The sequence below is a fragment of the Triticum dicoccoides genome, chromosome 2B (assembly GCF_002162155.2).
Source record: "Triticum dicoccoides isolate Atlit2015 ecotype Zavitan chromosome 2B, WEW_v2.0, whole genome shotgun sequence".
In the NCBI taxonomy this organism is placed as follows: domain Eukaryota; kingdom Viridiplantae; phylum Streptophyta; class Magnoliopsida; order Poales; family Poaceae; genus Triticum; species Triticum dicoccoides.
Window position 1 is genome coordinate 337,917,942 of NC_041383.1, and position 19,484 is coordinate 337,937,425.

Consider the following 19,484-nt stretch of genomic DNA (forward strand, 5'->3'; position numbering starts at 1 on the left):
TTTTTGCAGGGTATGCTATGTGATGTGATATCGCCAAGAAGAATGTGATGAATGATATGTGATGTATGAGATTGATCATGTTGTTGTAATAGGAATCATGACTTGCATGTCGATGAGTATGACAACCGGCAAGAGCCATAGGAGTTGTCTTAATTTATTGTATGACCTGCGTGTCATTAAACAATGCCATGTAATTACTTTACTTTATTGCTAACCGGTAGCCATAGTAGTAGAAGTAATAAGTTGGTGAGACAACTTCATGAAGACACGACGATGGAGATCATGATGATGGAGATCATGGTGTCATGCCACTGACGATGATGATCATGGAGCCCCGAAGATGGAGATCAAAAAGGAGCAAAATGATATTGGCCATATCATGTCACTATTTGATTGCATGTGATGTTTATCATGTTTATGCATCTTATTTGCTTAGAACGACGATAGTAAATAAGATGATCCCTCATTAAAATTTCAAGAAAGTGTTCCCCCTAACTGTGCACCGTTGCGAATGTTCATCATTTCGAAGCACCACATGATGATCGGGTGTGATATATTCTTACGTTCACATACAACGGGTGTAAGCCAGATTTACACACGCGAAACACTTAGGTTAACTTGACGAGCCTAGCATGTACAGACATGGCCTCGAAACACAAGAGACCGAAAGGTCGAGCATGAGTCGTATAGTAGATACGATCAACATGAAGATGTTCACCGATGATGACTAGTCCGTCTCACGTGATGATCGGACACGGCCTAGTTGACTCGGATCATGTAATCACTTAGATGACTAGAGGGATGTCTATCTGAGTGGGAGTTCATAAGATGAACTTAATTATCCTGAACATAGTCAAAAGCCCTTTGCAAATTATGTCATAGCTCGCGCGTTAGTTCTATTGTTTTAGATATGTTCCTAGAGAAAATAGAGTAGAAAGTTAACAGTAGCGATTATGCGATCAGTAGAAAAGCTCATGTCCTTAATGCACCGCTCAGTGTGCAGAACCCCGAAACGTCGTCTGTGGATGTTGCAAACATCGAACATACACGTTTTGATTACTACGTGATAGTTTAGTTAAACGGTTTAGGGTTGAGGCACCAAAGACATTTTTGAAACGCCGCAGAACATATGAGATGTTTCGAGGGCTGAAATTGGGATTTCAGGCTCGTGCCCACGTTAAGAGGTATGAGACCTCCGACGAGTTTTCTAGCCTACAAACTAAGGGAGAAAAGCTCAATCGTTGAGCTTGTGCTCAGATTGTCTGAGTGCAACAATCACTTGAATCAAGTGGGAGTTGATCTTCCAGATGAGATAGTGATGTTTCTCCAAAGTCATTGCCACCAAGCTGCTAGAGCTTCGTGATGAACTATAACAAATCAGGGATAGATATGATGATCCTTGAGATATTCACGATGTTTTACACCGCAAAAGTAGAAATCAAGAAGGAGCATCAATTGTTGATGGTTAGTGAAACCACTAGTTTCAAGAAGGGCGAGGGAAAGAAGGGGTACTTCATGAAACGACAAATCAGTTGCTGCTCCAGTGAAGAAACCCAAGGTTGAACCCAAACCCGAGACTAAGTGCTTCTGTAATGAGAGGAACGGGCACTGAAGGAGAATTACCCTAGATACTTGGTAGATAAGAAGGCTGGCAAGGTCGATAGAAGCATATTAGATATACATTATATTAATGTGTACTTTACTAGTACTCCTAGTAGCACCAGGGTATTAGATACCGGTTCGGTTGCTAAGTGTTAGTAACTCGAAATAAAAGCTATGGAATAAATGGAGACTAGCTAAAGGTGAGCTGACGATATGTGTTGGAAGTGTTTCCAAGGTTGATGTGATCAAGCATCGCACGCTCCCTCTACCATCGAGATTGGTGTTAAACCTAAATAATTGTTATTTGGTGTTTGCGTTGAGCATAGACATGATTGGATTATGTCTGTCGCAACACGGTTATTCATTTAAGGAGAATAATGGTTACTCTGTTTATTTGAATAATACCTTCAATGGTCTAGCACCTAAAACGAATGGTATATTGAATCTCGATCGTAGTGATACACATTTTCATGCCAAAAGATATAAGATAGTAATGATAGTACCACTTACTTGTGGCACTGCCGTGTAAGTCATATTGGTGTAAAATGCATGAAGAAGCTCCATGTTGATGGATCTTTGGACTCACTCGTTTTTGAAAAGTTTGAGACATGCAAACCATGTCTATTGGTGTATACGCATGAAGAAACTCCATGCAGATGGATCGTTTGGACTCACTTGATTTTGAATCACTTGAGATATGCAAATCATACCACATAGGCAAGATGACTAAAAAGCCTCGTTTTCAGTAAGATGGAACAAGATAGCAACTTGTTGGAAGTAACACACTTTGATGTGTGCAGTCCAATGAGTGCTGAGGCATGCAGTGAATATCATTATGTTCTTACTTCACAGATGATTTAAGTAGATATTGAGTATATCTACTTGATGAAACACAAGTCTGAATTATTGAATGGTTCAAGTAATTTCAGAGTGAAGTTGAAGATCATTGTGACAAGAGGATAAAATGTCTATGATATGATCATAGAGATGAGTATCTGAGTCACGAGCTTTGGCACGAAATTAAGACATTGTGGAAATGTTTCACAATTAATACCGCCTGGAACACCATAGTGTGATGGTGTGTCCAAACATCATAGTTGCACCCTATTGGATATGGTGCGTACCATGATGTCTCTTATCGAATTACCACTATCGTTCATGGGTTAGGCATTAGAGACAACCGCACTCACTTTAATAGGGCACCACGTAATTCCATTGAGACGACACCGTTTGAACTATGGTTTGGAGAAACCTAAGTTGCCGTTTCTTAAAAGTTTGGGGCTGTGACGCTTATGTGAAAAAGTTTCATCGTGATAAGCTCGAACCCAAAACGGATAAATACATCTTCATGGGATACCCAAAATGGTTGGGTATACCTCCTATCTCAGATCCGGAAGCAAAAGTAATTGTTTCTAGAAATGGTTCCTTTCTCGAGGAAAAGTTTCTCTCGAAAGAATTGAGTGGGAGGATGGTGGAGACTTGATGAGGTTATTGAACCATCACTTCGACTAGTGTGTAGCAGGGTACATGAAGTTGTTCCTGTGGCGCCTACACCAATTGAAGTAGAAGCTTATGATAGTGATCACGAAGTTTCGGATCAAGTCACTACCGTACCTCGTAGGGTGACAAGGATGCGTACTACTTCAGAGTGGTACGCATTCCTGTATTAGAGGTCATGTTGCTAGACAACAATGAACCTATGAGCTATTGAGAAGCGATGGTGGGCCTGGATTTCGACGAATTGCTCGAGGCCATAAAATCCGAGAAAGGATCCATGACTTTGGAAGAAATACTTGATGGTCGTAAGGCCGTTGGGTACAGATGGATTTTAAAAGGAAGACAAACAATGATGGTAAGAATCACCATTAAGAAAGCTCGACTTGTCGTTAAGATGTTTTCTGACAAGTTCAAGGAGTTGACTACAGTGAGGCTTTCTCACTCGTAGCGATGCTAAGAGTCTGTTGGAAATGGATCAGGAGTTACTGCATTATTTATGAAATCTTGCAGATAGAATGTCAAAACATTGTTTCCTCGACAGTTTTCTTGAGGAAAGGTTGTATGTGATACAACCAGAAGGTTTTGACAATCCTGAAGAACGCTAACAAATATGCAAAACTCCAGCAATCCTTCTAAGGACTGGAGTAAGCATCTCGGAGTTGGAATGTACGCTTTGATGAGATGATCAAAGATTTTGGGTTTATACAAAAGTTTATGAGAAACTTGTATTTCCAAAGAAGTGAGTGGGAGCACAATAGCATTTCTGATGAGTATATGTTGTTGACATATTGTTGATCAGAAATGATGTAGAATTTCTAGAAAGCATATAGGGTTATTTGAAAAGTGTTTTTCAATGGAGAACCTGGATTAAGCTACTTGAACATTGAGCATCAAGATCTACTTGAACATTGAGCATCAAGATCTATGAGGGTAGATCGAAAACGCTAAATGGTACTTTCCAATGAGCACATACCTTGACATGATCTTGAAGGTGTTCAAGATGGATCAGTCAAAGAAGGAGTTCTTGCCTGAGTTGTAAGGTATGAAGTTAAGAGTTAAAGCTCGACCACGGCAGAAGAGAGAGAAAGGATGAAGGTCGTCCCCTATGCTTCAGACGTAGGCTCTATAGTATGCTATGTTATGTACCGCACCGGAAGTGTGCCTTGCCATGAGTCAGTCAAGGGGTACAAGAATGATCCAGGAATAGATCATTGGACAGCGGTCAAAATTGTCCTTGGAGTAAATAAAGGACATGTTTCTTGATTATGGAGGTAATAAAGAGTTCGGCGTAAAGGGTTACGTCGATGCAAGCTTTAACACCTATCCGAGTGACTGAGTAGCAAACCGGACACGTATAGTGGAGCAACCATTTGGAATAGCCCCAAGTGGAGCGTGGAAGCAGCATTTACAATATGACATAGAGAATTGTGAAGTACATACGGATCTGAATGTTGCAGACCCGCTGACTAAAACCTCTCTCACAAGCAAAACATGATCAAACCCCATAACTCATTGAGTCTTAATCACATGGTGGAGCAACCATTTGGAATAGCCCCAAGTGGAGCATGGAAGCAGCATTTACAATATGACATAGAGAATTGTGAAGTACATACGGATCTGAATGTTGCAGACCCGCTGACTAAAACCTCTCTCATAAGCAAAACATGATCAAACCCCAGAACTCATTGAGTCTTAATCACATGGTGATGTGAACTAGTTTAGTGACACTAGTAAACTCTTTGGATGTTGGTCACATGGCGATGTGACCTATCAGTGTTAATCACATGGCGATGTGAGCTAGATTATTGACTCTAGTGCAAGTGGGAGACTGTTGGAAATATGCCCTAGAGGCAATAATAAATTAGTTATTATTATTATATTTCCTTGTTCATGATAATTGTTTATTATCCATGCTATAATTGTATTGATAGGAAACTCAGATACATGTGTGGGTACATAGACAACACCATGTCCCTAGTAAGCCTCTGATTGACTAGCTCGTTGATCAATAGATGGTTACGGTTTCCTGACCATGGACATTGTATGTCGTTGATAACGGGATCACATCATTAGCACAATGATGTGATGGACAAGACCCAATCCTAAGCCTAGCACAAAGATCGTGTAGTTCGTATGCTAAAGCTTTTATAATGTCAAGTATCATTTCCTTAGACCATGAGATTGTGCAACTCCCGAATACCGTAGGAATGCTTTGGGTGTACCAAACGTCACAACATAACTGGGTGGCTATAAAGGTGCACTACAGGTATCTCCGAAAGTGTCTGTTGGGTTGGCACGAATCGAGACTGGGATTTGTCACTCCGGTTGACGGAGAGATATCTCTGGGCCCACTCGGTAGGACATCATCATAATGTGCACAATGTGACCAAGGGGTTGATCACGGGATGATGTGTTACAGAACGAGTAAAGAGACTTGCTGGTAACGAGATTGAACGAGGTATCGGGATACCGACGATCGAGTCTCGGGCAAGTACAATACCGCTAGACAAAGGGACTTGTATACGGGATCGATTGAGTCCTTGACATCGTGGTTCATCCGATGATATCATCGTGGAACATGTGGGAGCCAACATGGGTATCCAGATCCCGCTGTTGGTTATTGACCGGAGAACGTCTCGGTCATGTCTGCATGGTTCCCGAACCCGTAGGGTCTACACACTTAAGGTTCGATGACGCTAGGGTTATAAAGGAAGTTTGTATGTGGTTACCGAATGTTGTTCGGAGTCCCAGATGAGATCCCGAACGTCACGAGGAGTTCCGGAATGGTCCGGAGGTAAAGATTTATATATGGGAAGTCCTATTTTGGTCACCGGAAAAGTTTCGGGTTTTATCGGTAACGTACTGGGACCACCGGGAGGGTCTGGGGGTCCACCAAGTGGGGCCACCATCCCCGGAGGGCTGAATGGGCCAAGTGTGGGAGGGGACCAGCCCCAGGTGGGCTGATGCGCCCCCCCCACAAGGGCCCAAGGCGCCTAGGGTTGGGTGAGGGGGTGCACCCACCTAACTTGGGGGGCAAGTTTCCCCTCCCCCCCCCTTGGCCGCCACCCTAGATGGGATTGGGGCTGACGCACCCTTTGGGGTGGAAACCCTAGAGGGGGCGCACCCCCCTCCCTCTCCCCTATATATAGTTAAGGTCTTGAGGGCTGCCAACAGATGAGTTTTGACCTCTCGCTGGCGCAGCCCTACCTCTCTCTCTCATCCTCTCCCGTGGTGCTTGGCGAAGCCCTGCGGGATTGCCACGCTGCTCCACCACCACCACGCCGTTGTGCTGCTGCTGGATGGAGTCTTCCCCAATCTCTCCCTCTCTCCTTGCTGGATCAAGGCGTGGGAGACGACTCTGGGCTGCACGTGTGTTGAACGCGGAGGTGCCGTCCGTTCGGCAGTAGGATCTCCGGTGATTTGGATCACGACGAGCACGACTCCTTCAACCCCGTTCTCTTGAACGCTTCCACTTAGCAATCTACAAGGGTATGTAGATGCACTCTCCTTCCCCTCGTTGTTGGTTTCTCCATAGATAGATCTTGGTGACACGTAGGAAAATTTTGAATTTCTGCTACGTTCCCCAACAACCGACATGCAAGTCGGTAGGACCGATATGATTAGGGTTAGGGCATAACGTAATCTTGGTGAGACCGATTACGCAAACTCGGTGGGACCGATTTTGGTAATAAGCTAACGAGAGAGTTGGTCAGGTAAACTCGGTGGGACCGGTTCGCTCATTTCGGTGGGACCAAAATGTTACGAAAAGGAAACAGGGAGTTTACATTGCAATCTTGGTGGGACCGATCGCTCATCTCGGTGGTACCGAAACGTTACGAAGGGAAACAGAGAGATTACAATCCCATCTCGGTGAGACCGAGATCCCTATTGGTGAGAACGATTTGCCTAGGGTTTGTGGCAGTGGCTATGACATCTGAACTCAGTGGCGCCGGATGGAAAGAATCGGTGGGGCCGAGTTTGACTTTTGGTTTGGGTCATATGTGGATGTGGGAAAGTAGCTGAGGGTTTTGGAGCATATCACTAAGCACTATGAAGCAAGAACCTCATTAAGCAACACCTCATCCCTCCTTGATAGTATTGGCTTTTCCTATAGACTCAATGTGATCTTGGATCACTAAAATATAAAATGTAGAGTCTTGAGCTTTGAGCTTGAGCCAATCCTTTTGTCCTTAGCATTTTGAGGGGTCCACTTTTCTCATCCATGCCATGCCATTCATTGAGCTTTTCCTGAAATATTTATCTTGGAATAATGTTAGCTCAATGAGCTATATGTTGTTAGGAATTACCAAAACCACCTAGGGATAGTTGCACTTGCGAGTTAACAAAACAAAGAATGCTTGAGAACACTACTACAAAATGTAGCAATTTTGGACCAAACTGTTAACTGAACATTACATTTCAGAGGACCAAAGTGTTAACTGAACATTACATTTCAGAGCACCAAACTGTAAAAAGAACATCAGATTGCATACTAACATTATAGAGGACAAATCACTAGAAGGCATTGGCGATGGCCTCGAGAAAATAGCACAAACTGTATTTTATAGTAGACAACCGTGTGGCGGTGTCGACGGTGGCCTCGAAGACGAGGTGCTCCTCCAAGATCTGGCGGTCGGCACGCATGGCATCCATAGCGACCTCGTGCGCGCGTGCGGCCATGATTTTCTTCTCCGCTGCCAGATGCTACTAAGCTCCATGTTATACTGCGTGCAAAATGGTTGTTGGCGGCGCTTAATTGGTGGAGGAGGACAGTGATTTCGGCGGAAGGTGTCACACCGTCGGTCGGGGCATGTGGGACGGGAAAGGAGGAGGATGGTGTGGGTGGGGTGTGGATTACCTGACCATATCGACAAGGTCACATAACAAGAAGAAGGGTCAGCGGCGAGGAGGCCGCGCAGCAATAAGAAGGGTCGCCTGTGAGGAGGCGGCGCAGCAAGAAGAAGGGTCGCCGGCGAGGAGGCGGCACTGCAAGAAGAAGGGTAGCCGGTGAGGAGGCGGCACTGCAAGAAGAAGGGTCGTCGGCGAGGAGGCTGAGCTAACAATAAGCAGCAGTGAAGGTTTGAACTTGGAAAGCAAGGAGGAACAGTGGAAATGTGGCTTTTAGTGGGAGGGAGGGGGCGGGGAGATAGATATTTCCACGGTGGCAAAAAAAAATTTCTCACTGCCACGAGAAACTGGCACGCAAGTGTGGTTCAAGCGGGGGAGGTAGACTGTAGACGACGAAGCTTCCTGTGTAAGCCAGACAAGACGGTGTGCCAAGATATTTTATATCGCATCCCACACCATTCTTTCTAGTAAACAGTTTGTGGTATACATGATTTTTTTCATTATGTTTCGAAAGACAAAATGGTGTTACGAAGGGAAAGGATGGTGTTTGAATTGCTAGAACATTTATGTACAGTGAACATGCTACTGCATGAGTGTCGTGTTTAAATGTGGGATTATTCTGGGTTCGTTTGGCATTTTTATGGAGTAATTGAGTATCTCGGCATTTAATGTGCATAATTCAAATTTGAACTACAAGCACATGCTCCAGTGCCCCAAAGTTTGTTGAGAAGTCACATGTGTGTCTTTGGGTGCATTCATAGGTCCCATGCAAGAAATGGGAATGAAATTCAAACATCTGGGTCTCATGGCTCGGTCGGGAACATTGAGAAACTTGGTTTTTAAATTCCTGGAAATTCAAAACTGGCCTGAAAATCATGAAATTTGGCATGGTGTCATTTCATGGCACCAACATGTTGTGGTAAAAAAATTGGCCGCATTTGGACAAGTTTTTGGTATAAGCTTCTTGCAAACCGGAGCTTCTCTTGAGAAGACTCATGGTTCCTGAGGGGGGACGTGTCACCTTTGTGTTCGAAATGATATACCCTGCCTCCCCCCCTTTATTTTTTATAGAGGAAATATATAACTATATGAGTGTCGTGTTAAAATTTGGAATTATTCCGGGTTCGTTTGGACTTTCTTATACATTAATTGAATTTCTGGTCATTTAATATGCATAATTAAAATTTGAACTACAAGCACATGCTCCAATGCGGTTAAAAAAATCACATGTTTGTCCTTGGTTGAATTTCTAGGTCCCATGCAAGAAATGGGAATGAAATTCAAACATTTGGGCATCGTATCTCGGTTGGAAAGCTTGAGAAACTTGGTTTTTTAATTGATGTGAATCCAAAACACGCCTGAAAATCATGAAACTTGGCATGGTATCATGACATGGCACCTACATGCTGCGGTGGGCGAATTGGGACAAGCTTTGGTATAAGCTTCTTGCAAACCGGAGCTTCTCTCAAGAAGGCTCGTGGTTCGGAGAGGAGCGTGTCACCTCCGTGTGCGAAACAACATACGTACACTGCCTTCTCCCGCCTTAATTTTTCTACACAGGAAGATTAGACCAAACAGAAGTATCATGCTAAATTTTAGAATTATTCCAGGTTCGTTTGGACTTTTTTATACATTAATTGAATTTCTGGTCATTTAATGTGCGTAATTCAAATTTGAACTACAAGCAAATGCTCTAGTGCACCAAAGTTGGTTGAAACATCACATGTGTGTCCTTGGGTGAATTTCTAGGTCCCATGCAAGAAATGGTTATGAAATTCAAATATCTGGGCGTCGTGGCTCGGCAAGAAAGATTGAGAAACTTCGTTTTTTTAATTCATGTACATCCAAAACACACCTAAAAATCATGAAACTTGGCATGGTGTCATGACATGGCACCAACATGTTGCGGTAATTTTTTTGGCCAAATTGGGACAAGCTTTGTTATAACCTTCTTGCAAACTGGAGCTTCTCTCAAGAAGGCTCATGGTTCCGAGAGGGAACGTCCGTGTGTGAAACGACATACGTACATTGCCTTCTCCCGCCTTAATTTGTTTGCACACACAAATTAGACAAAATAGAAGTATCGTGCTAAATTTTGGAATTATTCCGGGTTCCTTTGGCATTTTTTATACATTAATTGAATTTCTGGGCATTTAATGTCCATAATTCAAATTTGAAATACAAGCACATGCTTCAGTGCACCAAAGTTGGTTGAAAGTTCACATGTGTGTCCTTGGGTGAATTTCTAGGTCTCACGCAAGAAATGAGAGTGAAATTCAAACATCTGGGCGTCGTGGCTCGGCCGAAAAGATTGAGAAACTTTGTTTTTTAATTCTTGTAAATCCAAAACATGCCTGAAAATCATGAAACTTGGCATGGTGTCATCACATGGCACCAACATGTTGTGGTAATTTTTCTATCCGATTTGCGAAGGCACACACACTAAAAATCAACAAAGTCATTTTGGAACAAGTGTTGTCACGTTAAAAATTGGAAACACAACTATTATTGAAACCGTGGGCGTTCTAATTACCAATTACATGCCGCCACGTGTCCCTTTTTATTGTCTAGGAGGTGTCGTGCGGGGTAGCTATTTGAGTACAGGAGGCGTACGATCAGACCCCTGCACGTGCTCATTGGGAGGAGAGCCCTTTGACCTCTATCCGTCGCGCACCTCCCTCCCAACGTCTCCATTAATGGCGCCCGAGCCCCTGTTTTACAGCGTGGCTATGTCTCACTGGACTAAGATTTAAGTGAGAGAAATAAAAAATCTGAAAAGAAAGTTTTGCACGGATCTTGATGTAAGATCCGACGGGCCTATATAGCATCGACTGCGACTTATAACAAGCATGATGAATATAGGACGATGACAGTGGATAATAATTGTCCTACATATTTAGGAACATAATTAAAAAAGCCACATGCGGCAACGCCCAAAATACACAAGGGCAAAAGAAGAAGGAAGACAACAATCTGGCTCGCTTATCTCTACTTTCTTGATGCGTTGCTGCAGGCTCCGGGAACTAGTCTCCATGGCGAGCGACAATGAGCTCTTTCCTGTTCTCAATATGCTGCTTGAGAGCATCCATGGATTCCTCCACGAGCCTTTAGCGCTTCATGCGCAGCACAACATTCTCGTCCATAAGTTTCTCAACGATGACGCTGGTCCTCTTCAACAAGGCAGTGGTCTCCTCCTGCTGCTCCGCACTTCCGATGATCTTTGCCCTCAGCAGGTCGCGCTCGGCCTGGAGCTTCTCATTGCTCTCCCTTAGTTGCCGGATGACGCCCATAGCCTGTTCAAATGAGGCTTTCATGTCGTCCTGCAACCTTGCCCAGCCAGAGATTTAATCCATCTGGCTATGGACGATCGCATGCATGCGCCTGTAAGAATCCTCGCCTTCCCGCGAGACATTTTCCCAGGCTGTCGCGGCACGGGAGGACATCTCTACTGCTTCCGCGGCGCGGCCGGACATCTCTGCTGCTTCTACAGCGTGGCCGCACCAGTCTGCCGCATCGACGGTGCGGCGGGACCTCCGTGCTGCTTTTGCGGCGCGGTGGGACCTCTGTCCTGCTAGGGCCGTGCGGTAGAACATGTTGGCTGCTTTCGCGGCGAGGCGGGACATCTCTCGTGCTTCCGCTTCCATGCTCGCCTCTCCCTGGTGCCAATCTCTCAACCCAGAACTCAGCTGACCATGGCAGGCAGAAGGGAACGATGATGAATGACTTGTTTGTTTTTTGTGGATGAGGAGTTGAGGAGGAATGTGCATTCATCTTGGAGTAGTTGTATTTATATCCGAGTACTAATACACTCCTAAGTGGGAAATCGTTTAGGTTTTGATCGGTGTGAACAAGTTTGCAATTTGGAACGTGACGGGACGCAGGCTCAAAATTTATTGATGGTTCTATAATTTCTAAGTGTGGCACTATTCGCGGACGGCATAACGTGGGCATGCTTTCTCGGCCACGTACGTGGCGTTTGGTGCACCGCAATAGGCAATGTCAGCACACGTCTTCTTCCAAGAACCATGCACACTTGTTATTACCATCGCGCACACTTCTTTTAATTAGACTGTGTGCCCGTCTGGTGCACACACGTTGATTTGTCTAACTGTTTCTGTTTGTTGTGGCCAATCGCAAACAGTTCATCCGTGTGAAGTGTATGCCATCAATCGCACACACCTTTGAGCTGGTTGACCGTTTCTATTTTGTTGCCTAGTCGCAAACAGTTAATCCTTCTGAAGTGTATGCCCTCAATCGCACACACCTTTATCTAGCTGTCCATTTCTGTTGTTCTGCCTCATCACAAACAGTTAATCCGATTGAACTGTATGTCGTATATCGCACACGCCTTCATCTCGCTGCCCTCTTTCTTTCTTCTTCCTCATCGCAAATAGTTCATTGAACTGAACCGTATGCCATGCATCACACACACAACTAAAATCTGAACCATGTTTGATGCATCCATCCAAACATTTTGCACCTTTTTGACGGTTTTTTCACACCACCGTTTGTGATTATTGCATCACACACAGTTTTGTCGAAGGGTCTCTGATCGTAGTGTTGTGTTAGAAGCATCCTGCAGTAGTGATGGTTCCCACAATGAGGTATGTTCCTTTTTGGTCCAACCGTTTGCGAAAGATCCCGCGTGTTGAGTCCGCTCTTGTGCTACTATTCTAGCACTGCATGATAAAGCAGTAATGTTATTATTTTGCACCTTAATCTAGTGGCACTATTAATTTGAGGCAATGTTTTGGCACCGCTAGTGCCACTAATTTTTTTATATATCAAAAAGGGGTTTTCCTCCAATTTCATTAAACAAACCCAACCATAGAGAACCATTATCCGATAACATCTCAGTGTAAACGAGCAGTTATGCAACTACTACTAGAACGGACCGAGTACTAGCAGGAGACAAGTTCGCCACATAAGCTAGGCAGGTAGGGGGACCCAACACCAGCTCGACCAAGTTTGGATTACAACCCAAATTCTACCACACAAACATCAGGGGGGGAGATAGGGACTGAAAGAGCCAGCTTCAGCATCCCAGTCTAAGCACCCCCGCCCTCCATCCTTGTGACGCACAGTACACCTCGCTTGCCACCTGCTCGACCCTAGTGCCACTGATAAAATGAAGTAATAATATAGTTAAAATAGAGCGAGTGTCCTCTCTATCATTTCATTTCCAATATAGATAAAGAAAGTACCTCTCTTTGTTAATATATGTTTCATCAACTAGTCCCATTGTTAATGTTTAAGTGTTTCTGCAAACTGGGGTGCTTAATTTTAGTTGATCTGCACAAAAATAGAGATTGGAATGTCTCAAGGCCCCTCCTTGTACTACCGCTATACACTGATGTTCATCACTGGCAGAAGGTGTATCGCGGAGAATTGGGTCAATTTCCAGTATGAGGCCTACCGTATGAGGCGTCGCAGGGCCCATCTCGCCCTCGCAGCATGGCATCCTATGATACTATCGCAATATTTCATTCTATTTATTAGTGTATGCTTCATTAACTAGTGCCACTATAATGCAATCACGCTTTTTCATTATCTGTGCAAGTAGGGTTATTCAGCTGCATTTTGGTGGAACTGCACAAATGTACGGATGGAACCGACAGTGATAAGCACTTCAGAAGTACATCACCTCGAAAGTCAGTCGCTCCTTTCTGAAGTTCTTCTCCCCGCCAAATATGACACTGAGTGCAATCTGGCTGAGTGATTTAGCCTTCTTCCCAAGGATTACCCCGTGGAACTGCATGTTGCTCTTGCTGAGCCGATTCATCGGGATGCCCATCGCCTCCAATGTGTTGGCGTAAATGATACTAAGCCTGCTGTCGCCGTTCATTAGGACTTTGCGCAGTCGAACTCCTCCCACGACTAGATCTACCACCAAGGCCTATCGCCTGGGGGTCGGTATGTGAGCCGGGTGATCTGACTGATCAAAGGTCACCGACGTCTTTGCCCAGTCAATAAATTTGGTGACAATCAAAACTGCCATGTTGACTTCTCAGTTGATGACTTTGAGGTGACTCTTTCTCTTGATGTCGGCGAAGATCATCAAGACATTCTTGATGTTAGAGTACCCTGAAGTACCCTTGGCCTCATCATCATCATCATCATATTCATCCCTGTCTCAGAGGAACCATGTCGCATCTTTAGCTTCAGGAGCCAACACTCCCGAGTGGTGTGCTTGGGAAAAATCAAATTGCCCTCCTCATCTTTCTTCATATGGATCTATCAAGGTTGGTCGAGGATGCCGCTCTTCATGGTGACTTGCTTTTTCGCTTTCCAGTCCTTCTTCTACTTTTGGGAGTTCTTTTTGCCTTGGCCGGCCAACGCCGCGGCCTCGGCATTCCCTCTGGCATCTACTTTCCACTTGTGCTTCTTGCCCTTGTCCCCTACTGATGCACGTTGCCTGCTCAACCCTTGCCACTCCCCAGTCGTTCTTCCTCTTTACCATTGGCATATCGATTGGCTATCTCCATATCCCAACTAAGAGTCAGAGTCTCTGTTCGACCGAACTTGATGTTCAGCTCTCAGTACCTAACTCCAGCCTTGAAGGTGCAGATTGCCTGGTGCTCGGTGACGTTCTCCACCATGTTGTGCAGAGTGCTCCACCACTGAATATACTCTCGGAGAGTCTCATTTTGCTTCTGCATGCAGTGTTGCATCTCGGTCAAACCCCCTGCTCTCTTGTATGTGCCTTCAAAGGTCTTGACGAACACCTTCGCCAGGTCATCCCAGCAAAAAATGCTACCCAGCGAGAGTTGTGTTAGCCAAGCCCGAGCGGATCCCTCTAGCATCAGCGGTAAATGTTTCATGGCCACATTATCGTTGCCACCGCCAATTTGGACAGCCACTCGGTAATATTCTAGCCAAATTTTGGGCTTGGATTCGCCGATGAACTTGCTGATCCTCATGGCCAACCTAAAGTTGTTGGGAATCTCAGCCGCTCGTATGTAACGGCTAAAGCACTCGGGACCTGATGGTATGGAACCACTCGACATGTTGTGAACTTGGCCCTCTCGTAGGGCCCGGCCTCTGTCGACCAGGTTCTGAGCAAGAATGGATCTCGGGTTGAACGGCGGGTCTCGGGTATCCCTCGATGAACGAGTATGACCCAGCCTACGGTCACCGTCATGCGTTTGTATGTCGTTGTAGGGTTGGTGCCCGTACGCGGCATCGCGTGGTGGAGGCATCAGGGCATGATCATAGTCATCATTATGATGGGGTGACACAACTCGATTGCGCCGTTGAACCTCGTGACGATCTCTGGAGGAAGAAGTAGCTTGGAGCCTACCCAAGCTGAGTGTCCTATGAGCTGATTGGACGGTCTCCGCACACACGGATGCGCTATGGATCCGGTCTCTAGACTGGGACACCGCCTCAATCTGCGACAGCGTTGTCTTGAGGAGCGCCTGGATCTGACAAATTCCTTCTTCAGCCGAAGATCCAGAGGGCTGAATGGAATCCGCGATCCGAGTGTTGGTCGCTAGATTTTGAAACGGAGTACTAAGGAGTTGATACTTACGAGGTTGGTCACTCAAGTAGAGTCGATGCTTGTGCCGACTGGAGCTTGGTTGACGACACTCGTGTTCGTCCATCTCCTTGTGAAGCCGTTCGAGGCGATCGCGCTCGGCCAAAGTAGCCAGGCGAGTCGACTCTATTGCTAGCGCCTCGGGAGTCGTTCCAGTGATGGGAGTGTTCAGAAGCTGGTCGTTCCGGTGACGGAGCTTGTCTAGCTGCTCCCGAGTGAGAGCCTGAGGCACATACGGCTCGTGTCCTGGGAAGCTGTCGTGGGTGTTGACGTGGGATGCACCCACACGGTCATCTTTGGGCTCCATGTAGCCCAGGGGCACGCGGTGCTCAGAGTTATCTGCCATGAGATTCTCGGTAGTCGACTCGATACTTTTAGACTCAGACTCCTTTGAGGAATTGCTGAGTGATCCATCGGAGAGGTCGAGGGCGGCCTCGTCGAACTTGATGGCTGCCACTTGTTTTGCTGCCGCCTGAGTGGCAACAATGTGCTTGATCCGGCATTGCAGCCGCGAACGCTCGGAGTGCTTGTGACAACGCACAATGGTGGGATGGTCAACCACTCGATACAGGTCTGAGGGCTATCGAAGAAGAACTCCGTAGGAGGAAGCACGGAAGTGCATCGCGCCTCGGACGGGCAATGCCGCCACGTCCAGCAGGGCATCGCGCAGCCATGCTGAGTTGTCGACGATGAAGGAGATTGCCCCGAAGTGGATTTCGCCGCCGACTGACATGATGACGATGAAGAAAATCCATCGACACCGTGAAATTTTGCTAGATGCCTAGCCTCAAGGTGGGCACCAATAGTCGGGGTTATGATCCTGACAATGGGTACAAGGGGTACGATAAACGGCGGGGACTAGCTCCGGCATAGGTGTAACACTCGGTGTTTAACGAGTTCAGGCCCCTCACTCGGTTTAGGTAAAAGCCCTACGTCACGTGCCCTGAGGCTAGCTTTGATTTGATTGATACTAGGCCATGATGGCGTGCGTTGCCGCGCCCGTCCATTTTTGCTATAGGATACTATGAATTTCCATAAATATGTTGTCTGAACATGTATTTTAAATTTTCAAGTTATGTATATGTATTGCATATTGTAAGGGATATACATATTTATTCATGAACATAACGATTCAATTAATGCTAGCTCTAAAAATAATATAGTATATACATTGAGGGAGATTATTTTTCCAACAATGTGGAGGATATGAAAGGACCAGAAGCTGTCACTAAATTTCCAATATAATGTCCACATCCCTTTATAAAGGACCTAAAAACCCTGAAATTGCACAAGAACTAAACTTGTTTATGAGTTCATGCATGAATCAATATACTACCCGAGTTTAACGCTGAAAACAAATCCATCCAGTTGAGTATAAATTCACTTTAAGGTCACACTGAAAAAATAGAAAAATAATCAACAGAACAACCTCTTTATTTAGATGGCAATCCAAGGATTTCACTTTGGAATACAGTATGGATGATTGTACGTGATACCATCTGAATCATTATGGGGGTTTATGTGTAGTAGGGGAACAAATAAGCCTGTAAAATCAAATTTCTTAAATAGATATTTGTAGAACCAAGTGGCTAAGCACTACCAACCGTTGCAATTAATTACAAATTACAACACCATGAGGATGGATTGAACAACAGAGTTCACTGTAACAGTTAACACGCTGCTTGTGACATCAGATCCCCGTAGGTAGATTACATGGCCTCTGTAAGCTTCACGGTCTTCTCTTTCACCTAAACACATGGGAAGTTGTTTATGATTTAATACTACTAACCAAGAGACCATATACAAACAAGTAATGGGTAACAATTAAATTTTGAATTTGGAGACCCCCTCCCTCCCCCACAAAGTAAAACGACATACGGGCATGTCCATCTTTTCAAATGCCAACCTGTTCCATCGAGTGTTTACCCGCCTACAATTTTCATTTGTTGTAGCAAGAATCCGCAGGGGAGTATCACACCCATGTATATCCAATGCCCGCATAAGGGTAGTTGTGCCAACATCAGCATAGTTAATTAATGAGTAACGACTGGTGATGTGCCACCATTTGAATGGTTCAGCGGCCCACCATTTTGATCTGTTATGCTGTTACCTGAAATATCTTTTCGGTCAGGTTTGAAATATAATCACGTCAGAAATGCCTTTCAGATCCTTCTGGAAATCCATTGGCCAAATATTGAGAACTTCACCTTTGCAATCAAGTATTTAATTTCTTTGTACAAACGTTCAATTTCCTCGATACTTGCAGAAGAATACCAATAAACTCTAGGAGCGTACATCATAACACATTATGTACAAAGTTGCCAATATCAGTAGTTAGTACTATAACTACTGCTGCTTTATTTGTTCCCTTGTTTTGCATGATGGGTGTATACTTCTGATGAAGAATATGATGATCACTTACTGCAGACAACAAATCAGAATTAAGAAGAACTCAAAGTGAGCCTAGCACTAATGCACAAGGATGTTCAAATGACGGAACAAGGACGGATATGTGAGTATCAGTAATGAAAATACTCCTTGAAGGAGAATACTCTAATCCTCACGGTGTAGCAACGACCTCAGAAAGGCTGTGAAAGAGACTTGTCATCGTCTGATGTGCATAAGCATCAACACTTTTCGCTTCCTCTGTTGTAGCAGCCTCGAGTCTGGAGCTTTTTTATTTCTTTGCAAGGAGAGTCTGCAACAGAGCCTTGTGGTGACAAGCCATCCCAAATCTGCCTAGCCCCCATGGTGTTCCGTTGATCAAATCTGAGAGGAAGCAAAAGAAAAAATGGACATGCGCCTCGTGCACCTTATTTCTGTGCGTTCGTCTCCAGGATTGGAACAATGGCAACGATGGGATCTGGGCAGTGCAAGGCAGTGGTAGCAGTGGTAGAATATGTTAGAAGCAGCAGTGTTGTCATGGCAGTGCACTCCCGTGGTCCGCTATGGTTCTGTAATGGAATCACATGCCATTCCGGCATGGAGGGATGTCTATCGAGTAGTGGTGGGTGATGCCGCTCCAGGTCGAGGTCCGGGAAGGTGGCAGGGGCTTCCCCGGGCGTACTAAATAAAGGAGGAGGAGGGGAATAGGCCGGCGAGTGGCGCACCTCTATTTGTGTTAATGGCAACATTACTCCTAGCTTGAACACCGGTGCATCTACACCGGTATTGATGCCGCATCGTTTCCTTGCTGCCCCTTCAATGTCCCTGAAGAAGCGCAGCATCGCGATCTCCGCTGATTCTTGTACCACATTGGTTGTGGTAAGTGGGCCGACGTTGCTGCAAATGTATACGTTGGGGTCATGAGCTTGGATGGGCTTCTCGACTTGAGAAGAAGCTGAATTAACGATAAAACTCCATTTTTGTTATGGGAGTAGCAGCCCATGTGGCATGTGGTCCACTTAGCGCTAATTAAGTGCATCTAAGGGCCAAAATCAACCAGAACACGTGATCCAACGGTTAAAAATGTTGATGGCCTGAGAGGGCTAGGAAAGTGTGCAGTTTTAATGTATCTAAAAGGTTACGAAGGTTGAACGTTCCCGGCTATGGAGAGGGGTGTGGCTTATATAGAGTGCGCCGCAGCCCCATGTCTCCCACGCCGCCAGGGCAATTAATGCCATTGAATGAGGCAGTTACTAGTGTAATGAGCATATACTACAGTAGTTATAGGTAACGGTGGCTATAACTCTATTTAGTGGATGACTTAGGATTCCTCGACCATTGCAGCTCCCATGACGCCTTCCTGCCCTATACGTCCGAGTGGTAGTTCGTCTGAAGAGTGACGCGTGGTTGTGCTAGTGCCGCAGAGCCATCCGAGTGATCCTCCTGATGTATCATCCGAGTAAAGACACGGTCTAGAGACCTACCTATGATGGTTATGGCCCCCTATGGGTCCCAGATGATGGGTCCATGACCCTACCTATAATAGTGACCACATCATTAGCCCCCGAATTGGTTGGCATTTAGTATGACAAACAAATAAATGATAAAGCAAGAG